The following is a 24,634-nucleotide window of genomic DNA, read 5'->3' as shown; positions in this document are numbered from 1 at the left end:
TGGATACCATTCTGTGGTGCTCCAAATTGCCTTTTACAGATCACCAGATTGTGGGACCAACTCTGACACTGTGTAGAAAGTTGAGAGCAAGACCTGGCGTGTCCTCAGAAGTATCTCCCCTTACCCCTATAATACACAGCTCCTTTTTTAGCCCCAGTGTTTTGGGACAAGCAGCATTTAACTGGTCAGCTTTTGGATTAAAAAGGTTAGGTAGTTGGGGCACTGGAGGGTTTTTCAAGTCCTTTGATTATACAGTGAAGCTGGTTTGACTAGGCAAGACTACTGGTTTTATCTACAAACATGCCATTTTGCTTCCTCTCTTGAAAACACGGCCCAATACAGCAGCCCCTTAACTCCCTTTAAGTCTATTTGTACAAGCAGCACTGCCCCCCAACATGTTGTCTCCTCTATTTACCAAATTCTTTTGGACATTACCCTTCTTGATGAGACGTCTTTTCAGGTTGCTTGGGATAGAGACATGGCAACCAAAATATTCAAATTAATTATAATAAAATATTTCAGTATTCTAGCCAGGGGCAGAACTATGGGAGACAATGGAGGAGTCTGTCGCCGGGCTCCAGCTCTGAAGGGGCCACCTCCTCCATTGTCCACAACATATTCACCCCACTTAGGGCTGTAACTATGTACCTTGTAACATCATGGCCCTTCACGGCACCTGAGAAACCACCGTACACTAGTGGAGAGCTCCATGTCAGACCATCAGCTGCTGTCTTCGTCTATCTATAGCCTTGTCTTCATGCAAATTGCTACATTAGTGTCAGCAGCTGTGACAGGGGGGGCACCAAATTATAACTTGCCTCCGGGCATCTGGGATGAATTTACTCCACTGATTCTAGCATATGCTCATCTAGTTTAGAAGTTATAGAAACATAATATAAAGTTATTATGAGGTGTTATACAGAAGTTCTCTCCGGGGGTGTCTCCCCTTTGTTGGAGATGCAAGAAAGAGAGAGGTACAATGTCCCATATCTGGTGGGATTATCCATTGATTGTACCATTTTGGATCAGGGTTATAGCCTTGGCATCAGATATTCTTGGTTTTCCTGTCCCTACAAACCACGATTTTTGGTTATTATTTCATTCAGCCATCCCTCTGTCTCAGTATAAAAACTCTCTTCTAAAACATATGAATAACGCAGCTAAAGCAGTAGTTCCGCTTCATTGGCGATCCCCCCCCCCCCAACCAACTACTATTTGGGACTGGTGCCAAAGGTTAGATTTTTATATGTACATGGATGACATATTCTGCACGGCCCTGGAAAAAAACCCGACTTCACTGCAAGGTGGTTTAGCTGGCTAGATTTTAAACTCACCTTCTCATATAAAGATCTGATTCCCGAGATTTATACTCCTGTAGTGTCTTATATACTGAACTTGTTGTTTTATGCCCTGCAGCTCCGCTACTATTTTAATTAGTGCCTGAAGGCCTGTCTGCAATTACGCTATTCTACGTGCATACGCTCTACACTTCTTCCCTCCCCCCTTTTTTCCTTTGTTTAACACCTCTTTATGTTTTGTGTTTTCAGTGTGATATTAGATAAGTATTATGGAATTGAAGATTCCCATCTGTTTACATCATGAGATGCCATGTTGTTTAATGTGAATTCATGACTAACATGTTATTGTATTGGGCCTTGTTTGATTGTGCGGTCACAATATCTCTGTTGGAACTGTTAAAGTTGTTTTGCGATCAAATTTAAATAAAGAATTTAGAAAAATTTTGCGCAATGCTTAAATATTTAGACTTATATAATAATAAGATGCTCTATCAAGGGGCCTTATTAAGGTTGGATTGCACGGCTGAGTGCGCGAGCCGGCCATTGAGATCGGGAAGTGATCGCAGTGAGCACGCAGTCCAATAGCATAGTGATTGACATGAAGTGACCATTTAGGGGAGGAGAAGGGGGGTGGATTGCGGAACACAGGCATGCCTGTGCGTTTGAGCACTGTTACAGGGGCGTGCATAATTAAGCCCCTGCGATTGTATGCGCTGCCAGCAGGGCCAGTGCAAGGTTTAAGAGCGCCCTAGGCAACATTTCACCCACCGCCCCTGCTCCCTCAAATTCATAATATGCCACACATTAGTGACCCAAATTTATAATATGCCACACAGCAGTGTCCCAAATTCATAATATACTATATAAAAATATCCCAATTAATATGCCACACAGCAGAGCCCCAAAATCATACCGTGCCATACTGACCCCAATTGATAATACCACCACTGTTGCTGACTCTACCACACTAACAAGTGACAGTGCAGTGCTGGGGATTGGGGGAGTTCCTGTGTCAGCCTTGGTCAATAATAGTCATGGTAAAGACTAAAAGAAATATCCATCTTATTTTTGTGGACTCAGCGGCGCCATCCAGTGACTGGCGGCCCTAGAGCTGCCTAATTGTAGCACCGGCCCTGGCTGGCAGAGGTCTAGAATCTAGATGGTGACAGGAAGTTTAGCAGTTTGTAAGGTAGGGTCCGGTCAACCACAACTGTTCGAATGGTTCGGCGGCTTTATACAGTGATGGGTGTCTTGGTGTAGCGCTGTGTTTGGCGTGCGATTGCCTTCATTAGCATATTTTCGCAGCTAGCGGGTGCGTGCGATCGCAGCCATGTGATTTGTACTGAATCAGGCCCAAGGAGTGAAAGAGTTAATCTCCGGGTCCCATACCACACCAGTAGGGTTTCTCTCAGGGGGGCACTCCTATTCTGCTCTAAAGAGTACGATACAAACATTATTGACCTTGCTCTAATATCTGCTTTTTAGTGTGCAAAACGTTATATTCTAGATGCAATAACATATCCTGTATGGACTGCTGTAGTTGGTGTCATTAAAGTTCCTCCTCAGCTACCCCCTTCCATTTGAATTGGAAACTCCCAGAGAAGGAGCCCCTAGACTTTTAGTAGAAGCATTGATAACTCTGCCCAGAGCAGGATAGATCAGGGGGGCGCAGGTCAGTGAGACTCTAATAGAATGTAACATTGGATAAAATCCTGACTTGCGTAGGGTAATCCTTCAAATAATATAGAAGGTGATTACTGCAAACAGTTGGTTATAGAAAATTGTGCTATCTTCGTAGCGGCCTACAATGCACGAAAACCTTTTCCGTGGATGGGTCTTCAAATGTTGGCAGTTACCTTGCACCTAATGAATGTCCTGTCTGGCTCTTTCACAGGTCAGCTACAAGAACCCAGATCAGTGTTATTATTCCGTGAGGCCAGATGCAAATTATCCCACTGCTGAATACACCGTTTATCGCTTTTACTCACAATCTGAGAGCTTCCTGGAGCTGAAAAGCCCTAAAGGGAAACTGAGTTGTGGAAAAAAGCCTAATATTGATTTGCACTACACCTTCTCCTCATCAGGAGTTGGTGAAGGAGCAACCAATGTCACTATCTACTTCATGGTGAGTGGTGGAATGGATAACGGACAAGACTGAAATCTGTGTGACCACTGAAAATGTGCCTATCTTCCTTTATGAAGTATCCAGAACACTTTATCTACACTCATGGAGACTAGAATATAATATATGGAAGGAGAAATCGGTTTCTAGGGCAAGAACTGTAAACTTAGGGGAAAGCCTGTTAAGAGAGTATAATAATCAAATGTGTAATACTAGCTTAAAATTATTTTTAGAACAAGTACATCCAATCAAAAATTTGAGTATTTTGCCAAAATGTCTAAAATTTTAGTGCACTTTAAAAAAAGATGAAGCCAAGTTTGTGAAAATAGAAGAGCTTGTCTTGGCAGCACATGTGCATTGTGTGTCCTACTCCTAGGGGTAAATTTACTAACCATTGGTATTAGCTTTCAATTATTTATCATCCGGCTTCAATTGAAACCCGATAAATGTTTTTTTTTGCAGCTCTAAAGTCCATCGGTTTTAAATGGGGAATCGCTGATTGGCTGAGAGCAGACCATTGCTATGGTAGTGTCTGCTCTCAGCCAATCAGTGCTTCCCCAATTATTCATATTTCTTGCTAGCACATTATACAATATGTACAGTGCATATTTGTGGGGTTCAGTGTTAATTTTTTTTATTTTCCAATGACACAGCCTGTGGCTAGTAGTTCCTCAGGAGGGGAGCTTAGTTTTAGGATCCCCACTTTCTGAGGAGTTCCAGCCCTTCACTGACCAGTTTGGGGCTGGTTAATGTGATTGCAGCAGGACTCCACACTATGGGGCATATTCAATTGGGTGCAAGAATAGTAAAATTCTGCAAGTGTGTGGATTTTGCCTGCAGGTGTGGTATTTGTGCTATTCAATTAGGAGTGGGGTTTTTGAATTTTTGAGCGCTGGGAAGGTTTTTTTTTTTGCGCACCTCCAACGACCAATTTTTTTCTAATAATCCCCAATTTTAGGAAATAAAGGTTGGTAAATGCTCTGGGACTCTGGCGGCACCCCTCCTAATGACTAATTGGAAGTTTCCAATTAGCTTAATTAGTCAGTAATACTCACCTTCCGAATGCTGTCTTCTGCAACCAGCGTCGGGACCAGGTCTTCTGCAGAAGTGATGAGTATGTCAGTGTGTATGAGTGAGTATGAGTGTGTGTGTGTGTGTGTGTGTGTGTGCATGAGTGTGTGTGTGTGACCCCCCGGTGTATGTGTGCCCCTCCCTCCCCAGTATCAGTGTGCCCTCCCAACAGCCCTTGCTCCTTCCACCAGCCCCTGGAGCCTCCCAGCAGCCCCCTCTCCAGGGAGAAGATAAAGGGGAGGCAACCATGAGTGACAGAGGCCACCAGAGACCCCCAGGCAGGTAAGTGCAGAATTATTATTTATTTATTTTTTTTAGGTGGCGCTAGGTTTTCAGATCTGAAAACCCCGCGACCACCTTTTTTTTTACATTGGATGCCGAGGGTATCGGGAGTGCGCATACCCTCGGTAATCCAGAACTGGGCATGAGGTTTTTTTCCTCTCTAAACCTTGCGTCAAATTGAATATGCCCCTATATGTGTGTGTCCCTGCTATGGCATTAATATTCCGGGTTGGTTTAAACCAGTGCTGTTTTTTTGTAGGATAAAGGGAACCCCATTCTGTTTTTTCCTATTTTCAAATACCAAGCCAGGCTGAGAGGTCTGGGACTGGTTACTGATTTGACCCATACATTTTTGTTTTTATTTTTGTTTTTTGTTTTAACACTTTGTTAACTTTTTAACCTAATGAAGCCTACACATCCTTCTCCCAAACTCACCTGCCTCAGGGTTTTCTGTTGTTTTGTGATGGATTTTTTTGTCTTTTGTAAAACTGACCATTAGTACAGTAAATCTGTAGATTCTACTCTTCTCTGTAGAAAATCAATTGTTGGTCCACTGTTCTAAAGCTGGGTTTTTGGTCAATTAGCCATCAGTTTTGACTTCAGCAAATGGTCAGTTTGCATAACTGATGGAAAAACTACCAAAACTCAGTAATGTCAGATCCATATAAATAAAAAAGGTGTATACGCCCGTGATCCAATGCACTTCGGAGTGCAGCTTAAGAATGTGACCTACACACGTCACTGACAATCAATTTGAAAAAAAGCAAAATCTCAAGCGCTCCTCCTCATGAGGTAGAGTCACATAAAAGTCTTTTTAGTCCTTAAAAGTCTCAGGTAAATATAAAAAGTAGTTGAAAAAATGTAGAATGAAGAAACAAACTTCTCTTTCTTCTTCTTAAACGACAGTCTTCAAACACACTAGCACAATAGACCCTTCAGTGTTTTACAGCATCTCAAACAAATCACAAATAATGATCTCTCATAGTGCAGTATGATCACATTTATTTCCAAAGTTATATAAAAAAAAAACATAGAATGAATAAAATGGCAGCGCACCATAGGCAACCTTTTTAGAAAGGCACAGTAACACACATAAGGGGTGATTATAGCTACCCCAACAAGCAGTTCACCTTTCTGATGCAGGTTCCTCCTAGACAGCTAGGTAATGGCAGCCCTACAGGTCACAGATCAATGCGTTTCGGCTATACAAGCCTTTATCAAGATAGATCTATGCTGCTAAATCCTGGGTATATATAGGGTATATGGCTAGTCCCACCCCCCATCATCATACTGGGTGTGGTTACATAAAATTAAAAAAGTGTGCTCAAACTTTACATCGAAGACATAACATACTTTTAACAAACATCCTCTGCTGGAATAGGTGAAACTAATATCCGCTAGATGTGCTAAGATATTTTAAGTAGAAACTCATCGTGCTTCATGCGTTCCAACACTTGGAACGCATGACACTTCCGGCAGAAGTATCACAGACATCCCTCCACGCTGATGAACTTTGCGCTGGCTCCGGGCAGGAAGTTCATCATTTTACCCATGCGCTCCATACTTTGGAGTGCACGGGTATTCAGCCGGAAGTTGCGCACCTGACCACGTGGTCGTGAGTGCCCGGTGTCACGTGATAGTAGGTTCATGGCCACGATCACATGACAACACCTTTTTAGGGAATGACGTGGCATATTTACGAGAGGGGCATGTGGCCGACTTCCCCATCTTTAAATATCCAACTGCCGTTGGTTCTTAGCAGAGAGATAGGCAGCAATATTTAAACAGGGCATATAGGGTGCATATATCTAGTACATCGTAAACCCACAAGGGTATGAATATTTCTAAAAAACGGAACATGGTAATAAATAACAGGCTGGGAAAATAATAAAAAACATGTATACAATGAAATAAAAGGAAGGATAAGAACAATATAAAAGGCAGGAAAACAATAGTATAATTAAAATATCATAGGCAGCCATTTTTAAACAGGTCATATAAGGTGCATATATCTAGTACATCGTAAACCCACAAGGGTAGAGTATTTCTAAAAAACGGGACATGGTAATAAATAACATACTGGGAAAATAATAAAAAACATGTATACAATGAAATAAAAGGAAGGATAAGAACAATATCAAATAGAATTCATAGAAGGTGACAAGAATAACAAATGGTATTAAAACCCATAATAACTGAAAACCCTGCGGGATCGCTAGTGGTGAATAATTACTATTACCATTATGGATACATTTTATAGATGATATTTTTTTTATTTGGAGTGGTACAGAAGAGCTTTTGGAAGAATTTTGCAATAATCTTAATAGGAATCACTTGAATATCACGCTTACGTTCACGAAAAACCAGCGAGAGGTAAATTTCCTCGATCTAACTATTTATAAAATGGGTGATAAATTAGTTACAAACAATTATAAAAAGCCTGCTGATAGTAATTCATACATAAATAATAAAAGCCACCATCACCCTAAATGGCTTAAAAATATACCTAGAGGATAAATTCAACGTATACATAGGAATTGTACAGATACTACCATATTTGATGCCCAAGCATGTGAATTAAAGGATAATTTTGTGGATAAAGGCTATGATGAAACAGAGATTATTAAAATCATTAGTGATTTTAGAGACATTCCACAAGATCAGTTTTTAGAGTATAAAGACAAGAATAGGGAAAATTCAAACAAACCTTTATTACCTTTTATTACCACATATAATTATCAACATAAAAAATTGGAGCAAATTTTTAGAAAAAATTGGTATATTTTAAAACAGGATCCTATTTTAAAAGAGATTATTCCCCCTATGCCACGATTTATATATAGGAAGGCACGTAACTTTAAAAATTATTTGGTCAAAAGTGCCGTACAAGAAAAAAAGACAGGCAGGATAAAAACCAAAGGGTTCCATCACTGTGGTTACATGCAATGTGTGTAGAGGACGCACAGTAATCAACCTTCCAAAATAGAGAGTTTTTTGTCCAATTCAATGAAACAGTCCTACAAAATCAATGAATTCATCACATGCAATACTATCAACTGTGTATACATGATTGAATGTGTCTGTGGACTACAATATATAGGTAGGACCACTAGAAGACTTAGAGACCGATGGATGGAACATCTCTGTAATATCAGAAGAGGTTTTGAAAATCATTCCCTTTCAGCCCATTTTAAAGATAAACACAATTGCTCAGTTAATGAAATCAAAAGCATTATGAGAGTAAAAAAAGTGGAAGGAAACTGGCGCACCAAAGGTGTTTAGAGATTTCTAGCAAAAGCAGAGATGAAAATGATATACGAAATAAAGACTCTCACTCCTTTTGGTCTGAACAACGATTTTGAAATCAAATGGTTTTTAGAGAATTATTTATATCCCTTTTTATAGTAATTATTCACCACTAGCGATCCCGCAGGGTTTTTAGTTATTATGGGTTTTAATACCATTTGTTATTCTTGTCACCTTCTATGATTTCTATTTGATATTGTTCTTATCCTTCCTTTTATTTCATTGTATACATGTTTTTTATTATTTTCCCAGTATGTTATTTATTACCATGTCCCATTTTTTAGAAATACCCTACCCTTGTGGGTTTACGATGTACTAGATATATGCACCTTATATGCCCTGTTTAAAAATGGCTGCCTATGATATTTTATTTATAATATTGTTTTTCTGCCTTTTATATTGTTCTTATCCTTCCTTTTATTTCATTGTATACATGTTTTTTATTAATTCCCAGCATGTTATTTATTACCATGTTCCGTTTTTTTGAAATATTCATGCCCTTGTGGGTTTACGATGTACTAGATATATGCACCCTATATGCCCTGTTTAAATATGGCTGCCTATCTCTCTGCTAAGAACCAACGGCAGTTGGATATTTAAAGATGGGGAAGTTGGCCACATGCCCCTCTCGTAAATATGCCGCGTCATTCCCTAAAAGGTGTTGTCATGTGATCGTGGCCATGAACCTACTATCACGTGACACCGGGCACTCACGACCACGTGGTCAGGTGCGCAACTTCCGGCTGAATACCTGTGCGCTCCAAAGTATGGAGCGCATAGGTAAAATGATGAACTTCCTGCCCGGAGCCAGCGCAAAGTTCATCAGCGTGGAGGGATGTCTGTGATACTTCCGCCGGAAGCGTCATGCGTTCCAAGTGTTGGAACACATGAAGCGCGACGAGTTTCTACTTAAAATATCTTAGCACATCTAGCGGATATTAGTTTCATCTATTCCAGCAGAGGATGTTTGTTAAAAGTATGTTATGTCTTCGATGTAAAGTTTGAGCACACTTTTTTAATTTTATGTAACCACACCCAGTATGATGATGGGGGATGGGACTAGCCATATACCCTATATATACCCAGGATTTAGCAGCATAGATCTATCTTGATAAAGGCTTGTATAGCCGAAACGCGTTGATCTGTGACCTGTGGGGCTGCCATTACCTAGCTGTCTAGGAGGAACCTGCATCAGAAAGGTGAACTGCTTGTTGGGGTAGCTATAATCACCCCTTATGCGTGTTACTGTGCCTTTCTAAAAAGGTTGCCTATGGTACGCTGCCATTTTATTCATTCTATGTTTTTTTTTTATATAACTTTGGAAATAAATGTGATCATACTGCACTATGAGAGATCATTATTTGTGATTGTTTGAGATGCTGTAAAACACTGAAGGGTCTATTGTGCTAGTGTGTTTGAAGACTGTCGTTTAAGAAGAAGAAAGAGAAGTTTGTTTCTACGTTCTACATTTTTTCAACTACTTTTTATATTTACCTGAGACTTTTAAGGACTAAAAAGACTTTTATGTGACTCTACCTCATGAGGAGGTGCGCTTGAGAGTTTGCTTTTTTTCAATAATGTCAGAGTATGGCTGAGTTAATCATATATATCATAGAGAGAGTGAGAGTGAGTGTTTTTTTTATTATGTATTTTTTCTCCTCCACATTTGCAACATACTATCTATTTCCTTTAGATAGTATCAAAATCAAAGATAGTGATGAATGGACAGAAGGATCTGGACCTGACCAGCTGTAAGTATGTTGTCTTGCCCAAATAAGAATTCCCAATGATAATGCACATGTAAAGTGCATTTATGGATGTATAGATAATACATTTTATCTAATGGTGTTGTGGCACTTTATTAGCTATGTGGGTTCTTTATAATCGGCTTGCTAACATGGACAACTATAACTGTGACATCGGTCCTGACTTACTGACTAGCTCCCGATCTCCTTGCAGCTATGAATGGGACACTCTCCTGTGATATCTTGATGACCGTTGATATGGCCCCAGTGCAGATTTGGTTGTATACGTCATCCTGAAGAAGGAAACCATCGCTGACACTATCAGGCTCAATGTTGAGACGTGCTTTAAAAATGAGGTAAGTGCAGTAATGTGACCACAGAATCGCCACAGGCTGATGCCACTAAAGATGGCGGCTTTTGAACCTACCTTTTGTATCTTGCTTTTTAATCTTGTGTTCACATACTAGACCAGTGGTCGGGGAACAGGGGTAAATTACCCCATTTGGGGTAAAACTGAAATTCCTGGGGGGTAATGGATGGACAGCCGGGCATGCATATGAATCATTGCATGCCCGGCTGTCCGTCCATTACTCCCAGGAATGGAGGTCACTGGTGCCAGTGACCTCCAGCCCGGCACCGCAGGGAGGCTCTAAGCCGGACGCCCACTAAGATTTTATTACCAGCGGGCGCCCGGCTCCTTCCCTGCAGCGCCGCAGTAGCCGGAGGCTGGAGTTCTCTTCTGAACTCCAGCTTCCGGCTCCCTCCATGCGCACTATGGGAGAGATGTCATGTCGTCTCTCCCTTGGTACCGAGGAGCAACCGGGCGGACAGGATGGCGGCGGATGCAGGAGCGGGGATTAAGGTAAGTGTTTTTTTTTGTACAAGCGGCACTACAGGGGCATAACTATGGGGGCACTACTACAAGGGTATAACTATGGGGGCACTGCTAAAGGGGCATAACTATGGGGGCATTGCTAAAGGGGCATAACTATGGGGGCACTGCTACAGGGGCATAACTATGGGGGCACTACTACAGGGGCATAACTATGGGGGCACTACTATAGGATTTCCTTTCTTTCAAATCAACGGGATAACGTCGGCGTATCTAAATATATTTTGGGGTAAAAGATAAAAAAGGTCCCTGACCCCTGTACTAGACACAACTGTTGACCAGTATAAATACTATGTGGCTGGCTAATATTTTACATGTCTGTCTACCTTTTATTAATTGTCAACCACTTGTCAGAATACCACTTTCTCTCTTTTTGTACATTACACAGATCTATATTTACCATATTTCCCTAGGATGTAGCAACCATTAGGGGAGATTTATCAAATCTTGGAGAGAGATGATGTGGAGGAGGTGCTCATAGCAACTATTATCTTCTAACTAGCATTTGTCTAACCAGCACAGCCTGTAAAATGACAGTTTGAAGGTGGTTGATTGCTATGGGCAACTTCTCCACTTTATCTATCTGCAAGATTTGATAAACATGCCCCTACATTTTTAATTTTTGTATTTTTTTCATTTTTATTTTATTTTTATTTTTGTTTCCTGGAAAGCCAACATAGGCAAGTAAAATGTGTATTTTCTAAATCTACCAAGAATTCATGGGAGGAAAAGCTAGTCATCGTACTTCACTCTTTCATTATGAGTTATAACGCTGAATATTATACACTAGCTCTATGAATATAGATGGCTGCTGTAAGGAGACTTTTTTTACATTTATAGTGGCTTTTTCAATTAGTTTTACTTTTTGAGACATAGATTAAAGGTTTATCAAGATGTTCTCCTCTCTAGCAACCCTACAGACCTGGGTCAGCCGGCATCAGTTACATAGTGTTACTTGCACAGTAAAGATTATTATTATCCTTTATTTATATGGCGCCTAAAGTGTTCCGCAGCACCTTACAAAGTACATAAATACTGTAAGTGAACAAGGAACCAATGACTTACAGTAAAATACAATGCAGGACAAGGACAAGGTTTATATACATTGCTGCATTAGCTATAACACTCATATAAGCAACAGGAAATAAGCAACCAAGTGATAGATGCCCAAGTTGGGAGTGAGGAGTAGACGAAGGTATAAGTAAGCAAAAGCACAAGAGGGTAGAAGGCCCTGCTCGTGAGAGCTTACATTCTAATGGGGAGGGGCAGACAAACAGGCGGAGTAGACAAGGAGGAAGGCACAGGTAGCAGCAGGTTAGGATGAGAGCTGGAAGGATTTGATGACTTAGTGGATCTTGAGAGCAGTTTCAAGATTTGTAGAGAGGTAGAGAGTCTGATGAGGAGAGGGAGAGAGTTCCAGAGGTAGGGAGCAGCACGGGCAACAGGAGGCAGGAGTGGCAGGAAGTAATCAGTTGGCAGGAGAGGCATCGTGCATTTGTTGAGTGAAGAGGACGGATGGGAGTGGAAGGGAGATGAGGTCAGAGATGTAAATGGGTTAGGAGTGGGTGCAGGCTTTGTAGGTAAGTGTAAGAGCCTTGAATTGGGTTCTGAAGGGGAAGGTGAGCAAGTGGAGGGCTTCTACGAGAGGGGAGGCAGATATAGAATGTTTGGAAAGGAAGATGAGCTGAGCATCAGCCTTGAGGACAGATTAGAGTGGAGAGAGGTGGGAGTCAGGGAGGCCTGATAGGAGAAGGTTACAGTAATCCTATCTGGAGATGACGAGTGAGTGGATTAAAGTTTTGGTAGCATACTTGGTGAGAAAGGGTCTGATTTTGGAAATATTTTTGAGATGGAAACGGCAGGATTGTGAAAGGTGCTGAACGTGCGGTTTGAAAGAGATTGAGGAGTCCAGGATAACTCAAAGACAGCAAACTTTGGGTTTAGAGGAGAGAGTTGTCTGTCAATTGATAAAGAAATTGTAGGAAGTGAGGTTATTCAGGAGGTATGGAAGATGATCAGCTCAGTCTTAGACATATTGGGACATCCAGGAAGAGATAGCAGAGAGACAGTTGGAGATACAAATTAGGAGAGAGGGGGAAAGGTCAGGGGAGGAAAGGTAGATCTGATTATCCCCAGCCTAAAGATAATATATTTTAGGTCAAAAGATGGTCAGCTTAGACATATTTAGTTTAAGAAAGCACTGGGACATCCAGGAAGAGATAGCAGAGAGACGTCGGAGATACGAGTGAGGAGAGAAGTGCAGAGGTTCATGGAGGAAAGGTAGATCTGAGTATCATCAGCATAAAGACGACATTGGAGGTCAAAAGTGCGGATGAGTTCACCTTGAGAGGACGTATAGAGAGAGAATAGGAGAAGGTCCAGGAACAGAACTTTGGGACACATACTTTAAGTGGAAGTGGGGGGAAAAGATGTCATGAGATGAGACCAAGAAGGAATGTCTAGAAAGGTAGAAGGACAGCCAGGAGAGGACAGTGTCAGTAGACCAAGGGAGTGAAGGATTTACAGAAGAGTGTAAGGATCCTGACTATTTCTTTCTTTTGTTTTGTGACTTACTCCTGCCACCTTACCTGTGGATCTAGATATTCTAATTTGCCTGAGAGATCTACTCAAACATGCAGGCTGCAACCTTTCCAGTGTGTGCATTTAGGGCCTGATTAAGAGTTAGGAATAGAGAGAGATAGCACTTAACTGTGTACCTGGGCAAACCATGTTACAATGCAAGGGGTGTAAATGCATACATTTTTTTGCATGTAGTGTAAGTACTGGCTGCTTTTGCATGTAGCCCACAAATACTGCACAGCTTTATTATTACACTGCACTTTAGATGTCAGTATGGACACGTCCCTCCCAAATCTAAATCTCTCTGCACATTTTAAATCTGCCCCACCTGCAATGCAGCATGGTTTCACCAAGATGATCAGTTGAGAGAGAGAGATCTCTCTCTATTCCCAACTCTGAATCAGGCCCTTAGACTGTACTATTACTTCCAAGATGATTAGTCACCTGTCTCCTTCTGTTTGTAAACTCATTGAAGATTCCTCATTGGAATAGTGGGTGTAGTCCGAATGGTTGTGCTGGTCTTGAACTGCAGAGATTGAAGATACAATTGCTGTTCTCTCTACACTTTCACAGCATGCTGCATGCCACAATTCCCTCCTAAACTCAGTATGGGTGCAGCCATCTTGGATTCAGTAACCTGACTTTCCTCCACCACTCAGAGCGCAGCTCCCAGGCCACTGGACTACATCAGCCAATTCCTGTGAGACCCAGGGTATAAGTATCCTGCACTGATATCATTCAGTGCCTGAGCTTCATTGCTATTAGACGCCCTAAGCTCCAGCTCCGTGACTAGTTATTTATGATTTACCAGCCGATACCAGTTACCATCGGTCCCAGCCTATACCAGTTACCATTAATCCCAGCCAATACCTGTCATCATTGGTCTCAATCTGATTGTACACCAGTCCAGTTCCAATCCGGTATCAGTTTGTACTCCAGTCTGGTCCCAATCCGGCTTCTGTGTACACTCTAAGGGCCTGATTCAGACCCGGTCGCAAGCACTGAGCGCTCGCAAGCGGGTCAATGTTTGACCACTGGGCATGCGCACGATGGAGCCGGCTCCGTCGTGTGCATGCGCGAGGCCTGGCTAGCGACGGGTGCTCCGTCACTCCGGGTCTCGCACTAAAGGGTGCGAGCTGTCAATGGTGATTGACAGCTCGCCCCATTTGGTAGGCATGGCCGGGGGGTGGCTTCACAAATGGAGGCATTCCCAAGTGAACTCCAGCCGTTTGTGGGTGGCCCCACTTACATCACCAGTGATGTCAGTGGGAGAGCTTCCGGCTCTATTAGAGCCAGACGCTCTCTGGGGCTTGCGGCCACGAGACCCTACCAAAAGGGTCTTGTCGCAAGCCCGATGGTCCCAATGGTCTTGACCATCACGACCATCAACCTGGCCGCTCACTATAGCTGTGTCCGTCTCTGAATCAGGCCCTAAGTCAGATCCAAATCCAGCCCTAACCTGTGCTCCAAGCCCGTCATCACATTCATCTTACTCCAAACCTCCCGAACCACCAAAGAACAGATATCTTGGTCTCTCCCAGGCAATCCAGAGATCCCAGTCCTGACAAAGACAGTGGTTCACAGTGTCAAAGCAGCAGAGAGGTCAAGGAGAATGAGCAGAGAGTAATGGCCCTTGGATTTGGCAGCGAGAAGGTCATTGTTGACTTTTGTAAGGGCAGTTTCAATGGAGTAGAGAGAACATAAGCCAGACTGAAATGGATCTAGGAGGGAATGGAAAGAAACAAAATGCATTTATAAACAATACACCCAAGGAGTTTGGAGAGAAAAGTGAGGAGAGCCTGACATACCGTAAGGACGCCCACTTCCCCTTACATCCGTTTACTTTGACAACACAGAGCAACAATCAATAACATCGAGCAACATCGGACCCATACGCACAGTTAATGCAGGCCAGACCTCACTCAGGAATTGCTTACTTCAGCGCACACTATGAGTCCTCAGGCTGGTGTCGCAGTGGATAATTTATGCATGTTGAAACGCACTGGCTGCATTTGCCCGACCACCCCCCGTCACCACCCACAAATGGCACTACCTGTCAATCACTCTGCCATGGGTCTGCGTACCCTCTGATCGCAGCATCTGGCTTGCGTACACGCACTGTGATGCGTATGCATGCGCAGTGCGAATAAATCAACTGATTGCGTGCATATAAACAGCTGCGTTTCTTGCTGAATCAGGCCCACAATTTGCATTGAGATATTTGTGAAAACCAGAGAGCCAGCACAAATAGCAGCAAGTAAAGTGCTAAGCTCATGCAGTGACCAAACAGGGAGTCCAGTGATGAATGTCCTGATTATGCAGAGAGCAGGTTTTGTAGTGAAGATAATTTGAAACTCGCATTTCTTGATCCAATTTTGCCCAGATAATCTTTTTGTGTTTGCAAGTTTAAAGTTGCCATGTTCTCCTTCTGTTTCACTTCAGTTTAATGCCGGTATAAGGCTGAAACTAGGTTTAAAATGTAAAGTGCACTTTTAAATTATGCACTTGTAATATACTGCACTACAGCCAAGCCTTACAGCCTAATAATGAACCTTGAATAAGGAGACCTGGCATGTGAATCCACTGATTGCAAACATCCCCCAGTATCCTCCCTAGGGAAGGGGGGTTAGGGTCCGGCAACCCCCGGGGGGAGGTTAGGGTTAGGCACCCCCCCCGGGAGGGTTAGGTTTAGGCTGCAAGGATAGGAGGGTTAGGTTTAAGCACTTACAGGGGGGAGGTTAGGGTTAGGCACTAGGGGGGAGGTTAGGGTTAGGAACCCTAAAGGAGGGTAAGGGTTAGGTGGGGAAGAGGGTTAGGGTTACTTAATCTACTTACCCCATCGGGATCCGCTGTTCCGGTCTTCCGGCATCGGGATTTGAACCGCCGGACTTAGGTCATACTGATTCCCCTTAAACAGCAAGCAATGAGCATCACAGAGCTAAAAACTTGGTCTAGTTATCTATACACTATGCAAATAGTTTAGAATAAGATATTCTGCAGCAATGTTGGAATTTGGATTACTTAATAATGAATACACTATGCAAATAGATTTCTGATTCTGTGGCCTCACCTCTGTCACTTTTAGGTTTCTATGACTTTCTCGGCAGAAAAGGGGGTTCCAGGTTCCAACGTTGACGTCCAGGTTTCTGCAGATCCAAATTCCATCTGTTGGCTCCAAGTCGTTGACTATAACCTCCTACTCTACAAGTACTATACGCGGTTCTCGGCTGAAAGGGTAAGTCATGGAGACCCTATAACTATACTTTCTACCTGTGCTAAATTATTAAATAACTTTATTTACTCTAACTTTATTTATGGACCTATGATCTCCACTCCTCCCTTATTATGGTTTAAATTGCCACCAATTAACTAAATCTGCCCTTGTTGAAGCAGTAGATCACGCAGGGGGGGTTTCTGAGTACCCAGAAACCCCCCTGACAGAGGCAACAGCGGGCATGTTGTTCTGAGATTGCATTGTGATCGCATTCATTAGCATATTTTTGCAGCAGAACTGCGTGAGAGATTGCTACATACAGTATAATACTAGCTGTGCTGTGACTCTGCTGTTTATTCATTATAATTTGCAGCAGTCCCATGGAAATTGTGTTTCTAGCTCGCAGCAAGTTGCAACAGTGGTCACCAATTACTCAGGTGTTGGAACAGCTGTTCCAAAATGGTGCAGTCTTCCAAGCAGTAACACTGCTGCACTCACAACTAACTAGCAGCGGCAAATGTTTACACTGCTGCGAGGGTGCGGTGGAGCGGAGAAGACAGAGGTATCCAAATGGATCCCTCTTTGTACTCCGGGTCTCATTCCAATAAGAAATAAAATTGTGCACAAACCCCTATGTTTTAGATTAGTGTTTCAGTTCTTTTCAGTTTTGGTTTTGAATGTCTTTAAAATGTATTAAAAAAAAACTTAAATCATGTCATTTGGATCTATTTTTGTTCCTACAGTATTATTACCATCAATAACATTCATTAAATTTTCACCACCTCACAGCTCACAATATTGTTTTCACCAATATTGGCCAAAGGCTGCAGCGAGCTGACTGGCTAAACAGAGCAGCGGCACAAATACATGGCAGTTTAAAAGAGTATAACACAACTATGAAACATAGCGGCACAGTAGTGGCAGACAGGATGGCAGATTAATAATCTATATGACCCTATATAATGTTTCACTAATCAAGAATGAATAGCCTGAAAGTAAAAGCCTAGCATAAAATATATTACAAAATCACAGGCCTCAGGTCAAGACAAAGAATTTGATAGTTGTAGAAAATAAAAAGAACGTACAGAGTACTTCTGTTTATGGATAGTTTTGGCGCCACAAAAGTTTTAGACATTTTATATCCCATGATGCTGCTATGTCTGGTTCTGTTTGCATTAAATGAAACAGTAAAAGGTAACTACAATTAGGCTGAACTGCTGCAATGGATGATGTAGTATTTCTGGATACTAAATTGTAATTATTAGCACTCTTGCATCTAAAATGAGTGACCTGAAAATGATAGTTGCTAATGTAATGCAAAGGCCATAATGAAAGTGGTGTACAATGGAATTTCCCTTGGTCCCTCCCACCCATCCTTATGATGTATATTATAAAGGGCATGCACAGCTTAACAAACCAAGCACTTCAGCAACAGCGACGGACACTTTTCTGGCAGAAATGCTTTGTTTGTTTAGGCCCCCACAAAAGAAAACATTAACATTGGTTAATCCAATCTACCAATGGGCTTAAGGTGGCTAACAGTGTTGTTAATCATCATCATCACATTTAGAAGATGTCATCATCAATCTTTTCACTGTTGTTAATATCATTATCACACAAATTTAGCTCATCTCCACTAGAATCAAATGTTAGGGGTAAATTTACTAAAGTGAGAGTTTTTAGAAGCGAGTTTTAAAAGTGATGTTGCCCATAGCAACCAAACAGATTCTACTTAACATTTAACTAGCACCTTCTAGAAGATAATAGCTAGAATCTGATTGGTTGCTATGGGCAACATCACTTTTAAAACTCATTTTTAAAAACTCTCACTTAGTAAATTTACCCCTTAGTCTCTGTTTGGATTGGCTGCAAAGGTATCTCATAGAATTTGTAGTTCATGTATATGAACTTCAGTTTTTTTTTAGGAAGTTGCCTCCTATGCCAACCGCTCACAAGGTTCCTTGCTGTGCAAAACTCTCTTTCCAAGTACACACTGAAAAGTGGGCAAAGCTAGATTGTAGAAGAGGCTCCAAATTCCCATTTTTTTTCCTTCCAGTATTCAAAGGGACTGTGTGACAGCTAATTTCTACATTGTCATTAAAATAATCCTCCACCATTCTATTAATGCTTTTGCATCAGACTGAGTCACGGTAGATGTGTCATTAATTTTTGGCAAGTCTTAAGCCTGACCAGATGTCATAGTGGTGTTTCACTCTGATGTGCTGTGTTGACTCATTCTTATTAGCAGTGGGTCTTTTGGAAAAGGTAATTTGTTTCCTGACAGCAGCATTTGCAGGAGAAACTGAAGCAGGAGATGTTGTCCTACCACTTAAGCTAACAACTTGATCACTAAGGAGCTCTTTGCATGACTTAAGATCTGCGTCCTTTGGAAAGAAAAACATTATGTATGACATAAACCTATAGATATGTCACATACATCTATCCTCCATGCACTACAAGTCGCATTACTCATAACACATGAACGCTGTGCAACTTAGTAGTACTTAGCGTCTTTTCATGCTATTTTTTCCCATGAAATGTGTCCTATTTGCAAAGTGATGTGAATAGGATGCACAAGCAGCTTATGCTGATTAAACGATATGCAACTGTATGCAACTGCGGCTGTATCTGCCTAAAAAATTCTATTATACAATGTCACAGCTGCTGACACTGTAATGTAGCATTTTCCATGCATATATAACCACAGTCACACACCAAATATAGGCATGCTGCATATCATTTAAATGCATGTGTGTCCTATTCACATCGCTTTGCGAATAAGACACATTTTAAGGGAAAAGTAGCATGAAAAGACAGTGCTACCAAATCGCACCACAGCATGGTGCACCTAGAAGGGTTGTTTAACATGCAAAGAGGCTAGATGCATGTGGACACATCTGTAGAATCAAGCATGGTTGTCAAAAATGTAGTGATCCAATTGCAAGAAGTTGACAACCCTTTAGTACTGGCAAAGAGAATACAGTATATAACTTGGTCTACAAGTCCAACATACTTAATAGAATTGCTTAATTTCATCTCCTCCTTCAGTTTTTCTAGCTGCTTTTCCAGTCATTTAATTAAGAGAATCACCTGACTCAGACTGGCAGTGTCTTAAACCACTTCATTGGTTACAACTTCAAATGGTTTCAGTATCCCCAAGTCAAGGGTTGCTGTGTAAGCTTGAATGGCTTGTTGCTGTTCCTCTATTCACTAAAGCATATAAAGTGTGGAATTACACCTTGGTATTACCTCTTGCTTCAGTTGGAGGCATGGGAAAGGAACTGTTGTTGTAGCAGCTGCAATATTCTGCATGCTGTGGGTCAGTGTTGAAAATTTTCTGACATTTTTTCCAGCCACAGACAGCATCTCCTGCATGCATCTGTAATTCTTTAAATACCACCAAGATTAATGTTTGCACAAAATATGGTAGGTGCTACAATTCAGCCAATTGTAATGCTTGTTTTGGTTCTATTATTATGTAGACCTGGCCCGGGACCCTTGGGTATGATCAATATGCATAGGAAGAATGGAGGTTAATGATACATTTTAGTGATGATGTAGAAACTTCTGATATGCATGGATATTGAACTGGAACTGGAGTGAACAGACCAGGTCCACTGGGCAACACCTCGCCTAGTGACCTGTGAAGGCCAGCAAGACCATGTATACACTCCACAGGCAAGAGTTAACTCTAGGACTCAGAACAATATTGTATTGGTAGATAGGAACTCAGAACTCAGGCCAGAAATCGGAGTCTGGTGTATTCAGAGTCAGTGGTGTAACTAGGTATTTAAAGGCCCCATAGCAAAGGTTAGTAAGGGTCCCTATGTGCCACCCAATGGTGAAAAATTTATATAACACATGTAACATAGACAAGGAAGATTGGCCCCCTTCAGCTCTGGGCCCCATAGCAGCTGCACTCCTTGTATCTATGGTAGTTATGCCCATGTTCAGAGTACAGCTTGAGAAAGCTGCACCTTTTTCACTGCTCTGATGCAAGACCTGGAACTGGAACCCAGTGAGGAACTCAGAAACTGAGAGTCAAGATAAGGAATACAGTTTACTGAACATCTCAGTGTACATACAGTATACTGCACACTCAAGCCTAGCCCTGGAACGAGCACCCTTCTCTGAACCAACCCAAGACATAAGCACACAGCACAGGGAAACCAATACAGGGTCAGCACAATAGTATAACCAAATAACCTGAATAATCACAAAGCACAGAGTAATATAATATAGGTAATGTGCATGCACTGTCGCAGCGGCACTGATGTAGAGATGAGTCCACAGAAATGTACTAGGGGCAGGTCTGTATGCAGCATGGAAGCTGCAGTAAAGGCAGATAGAAATCAGGAAACAATAGCAAATGGATGTTTGAATGCAATTTGAAAGCTGCAACACTGCCAGAAATAGCTGAAGATGGTTACCAACAAATCGGCTACGAAATAGCAATGGTAGTCACAGTAGACATGATATCAGAACAAAATTATTAGAAAATATCAACGCACTAAGTATAGATGATGGCACCTGGGATTGGCGAGCTGCTGTGTATGATAGCTGACTCTATCAACATAAATTCAAAATTAGTAGATATACACTGCGCTCAGCTTAAATAATTTATGTCCAGAGTGAAAGAAATTCCAATAAACAAACTTTACATGAACATGAAAAAACCTCTGAATATGTACATACATGACATATAAATTACAGACTATTGTATACAATTGCTTGACCTGCATGCATGTATGCCATATAATAATAATAATAATAATAATAATAATAATATATGTGAGTCAGGAACAAAACTCCTGATTAATAACATAATACCAAATAAATGGATTAATGCTGATAACTGCAGGGTGATTATTTGAGTGTTAAGAGTCAATATTGGCACCAGGAGATGAAATGAGATTGCGGCATTCCACTAATCCCGATAGCTATCAAGATGTGATGGTGTAGTTGTAATCCGGTATACCTTCCCAGAGTAGGAGTGCTGTGTGCCTGCTGACAGGAGGTGGACTCTCACGGACTGAGTTCTACCACAGATAGCAGGTAATAGCCGTACGTCTGATTGACCAGACGATCACCCACTCCTGCACTAAGGTGGAGATCTGCTGCCTGCAGTGGGGGTATGCGTTTGTGGCTTGCTGAACCAGACACCGTGCGCCCCCTGTGGTACGAGGTTCACTTACCTTCTTGGATCTGTCAGCTCACCATTCCTTTCTCTTCACCGGCGTGCGTCTTCCTGGAGTCTGCTTCTGACCACGACTTCCAGGTACGATCACATGGTCATGGCTGTAATGTTTCTGTCCCGTGGATGATGTAAAAGGTGGAGGTCTCCTGTGGCCAATGTCACAATGGTTTGGAATGTTCTCCAATGCGTTTCAGCTTTTGAAAAGCCTTCTTCTGGGAGTGGTGTATTGTCCTGTATAATTCGTTGTTGGTTTATAAAGGGGAGCTCTCTTTGCTGATAGGTGCTGCATTAACTGATTCAATGTGATTGGTTGTTCTATCCCTATGTTGTCATAGGAAACCAAACAGTCAGTCAATTTGTAGGCACAAGTCTCATTTAAACTGACAAAGGCTTTGGTATTATATCAGAGGGATAAATACTTCATATGAAATGTGAGATATAGATCATAAATTGAAATTTAGAAAATAAATAAATAAATATATAATAGAACATGCTGAAATATATTCAGGTGAAACCGAAATATTCTTAAATAATAAATTATAATTTATAAATTGGGGTCAATAATCAGTGATGACCACAATATTGTGATGAAGGAGGGCATTCTTACTGGACAAATGTGTTCAATTTCTATGTTATTTAATTACATGTGTTTATTTCTTGCAGATTATGGCTTTTACTTCATTGTACAGATTATGACCTCGCAGAGCAAATGTTTTCTATTCATACATTCACTTAAGTTCTGCTGTATTTATTTTATGATTGAAATCTCCTCCCCTCCAATTCCGTGCCACTTCCTCTATACCTACAAATCTAAGTGATCTAGGGTCACTGTTGTGGTGTGTCTTGAAATGTTGAGAGGTTGTGTTCTTCTACTCCTCTTTTTATGTTTGTAATGTGTTTGCTCACACATGCTTTCAATGGTCTGATAGTTCTGACTATATATTGTTTGTGGCATTCACACTCTAGCATATAGATTACTCCTTTGCTGTTACACATCATCCTATTTTTTATATTGTATGTTTTCCCAGTATTGCTGGATTTGAACATAATGGTAGGTTTGGTGCTTCTCGTGTTGGCATTGGTGCAGCCTAGACAGGTGCAACAATAGAAAACAACATTATTAGGTGCGTTATTGTCAACAGTGGTTTGTTTCAGTGGTTTGGGGGAATATGATTGTGAACTATCTTCTGCCTCAAATCTGGTGCTTTTCTATATAACACTGCAGGTCTAGATGGTATACATCCTGCTAGTGATTCATCTTCTAGTAAGCTAGGCCATCTTTTCTTCAAAATGTGTTGTAATTGTTTTGCTTGTTTAGAGTACTGTGTTATGAATAGAAGCTCTTGTCTGTCTTTACCTTTTTCTCTTTCTTTGTAACCTAAAATTTGTCTCTTGCTCTACACTCATCCTCTTTAAGTGCTTGTTCCACTGATGTCCTGTCATATTTTTTCTCTATAAAATGTGTGGTTAAATCTTGTCCTAATGTTTTGAAGTCTTCTAATTTTGAGCAGTTTCTCCTCAGTCTGAGGAACTGTCCTTTAGGGATTGTTTTAAGCCAGTTTGCGTGATGCCAGCTTATAGACAGGATATAGCTGTTGACATCTACTATCTTCTTAAATGTGTTTGTGTGTATTGTTTTATCTTCTACAATATGTTCAGATCTAAAAATTCAACCTGTTTTTTACTGAAATTGGTGGTGAACAGCAAGTTAATTGTGTTGTTATTTATGGTGAAAATTAAATCTGTCAAAGTACTTTCATCTCCTCGCCAAATGATGAGCACATCATCAATATATATTTACCAGATTACAAGATTTGGCCCAAGCTTATGGTTACACAAGATGTTTTGGTCCTCCCACCAACTCATAAAGAGGTTGGCATAGCTTGGGGCAAATTTTATACCCATAGCGGTGCCCATGGTTTGGATGTAAAATTGGTCGTTAAACCACACATTGTTATTTTTAAGAATAAAATTAATGCTGTTAAGGAGGAATTGGTGCTGTTTCTGTTGTTGAATTGTCTTTTTCCAAGTGGTATTTGATGCTATTGATCCCTTGTTCATGATCTATAACAGAATATAGAGATGTAATGTCTGTAGTTACTAACCATAGTTGGTTATCCCACTGAACATCTTGCAGGATGTTGAGAATGTGCGTTGTGTGTCTTAAATATGCAGTTTGCTTAGTGACATAGGGTTGTAGTAATGTGTCCAAGAATTCTGAAAGATTTGAAGTAAGGGATTCTATGCCTGGTATTATGGGTCTTCCTGGGGGTTTAAGTAGATATTTGTGGACTTTAGGTAAATAATAAAAGACTGGAATGATTGAATGTTGATTCTCTATAAACTTGTGCTTCCCAAAACAGAGGTTTTTTTAGGGGAACATCCACGTCCCCAAATAGAGAAATCTACAGAGACACATGACACAATCAGAAAAATGGGAATAAGGAAACTAGAGGCACTAGAAGAGGTTGCAGGGGAGGAGAAAAAGGCAAAAATACTACATTAAACACTCCCAATCCATTAGGACAAGGTATATTCAACCTTAGTGACATCCCTCTATCAGACAATCACCTTAGAACAGTGTTGGCTAACCTTGACACTCCAGCTGTTATGGAACTACATAACCCAGCATGCACTGCTACAGTTTTGCTATTAGGGCATGCTAAAACTGTGGCAGGGCATGCTGGGATATATAGTTCCACAACAGCTGGAGTGTCAAGGTTAGCCAACACTGCCTTAGAATATTGGAAAAGGGACTGAAATTTGCCCCAGCAAATAACATGAGCAAGTTTCAGACCTACAGTATCTTCTTCTATTTCATGTATTGAGAAAGATATTTCAGATTCTGAATTGTACCTGGAAATCTCAAATGATTGTTCCAGATCCAAACTTCTTAATGTAGTTATTGGTTTCTTCTGATTGTGTAG

General features: G+C 41.2%; 1 pseudogene; it reads left to right on the top strand.

Annotated features, from left to right (window-relative positions):
• The window catches only part of LOC148501810 (ovostatin-like), a 182,618-nt pseudogene that overhangs the window by 87,287 nt on the left and 70,697 nt on the right, over nucleotides 1-24,634 (top strand).

The sequence above is a fragment of the Taudactylus pleione genome, unplaced genomic scaffold, assembly GCF_031769625.1.
Source record: "Taudactylus pleione unplaced genomic scaffold, aTauple2 ptg000502l, whole genome shotgun sequence".
Lineage (NCBI taxonomy): Eukaryota > Metazoa > Chordata > Amphibia > Anura > Myobatrachidae > Taudactylus > Taudactylus pleione.
The sequence above is the reverse complement of the archived record's forward strand: the minus strand, read 5'-3'. Positions and strand labels throughout refer to the sequence as shown.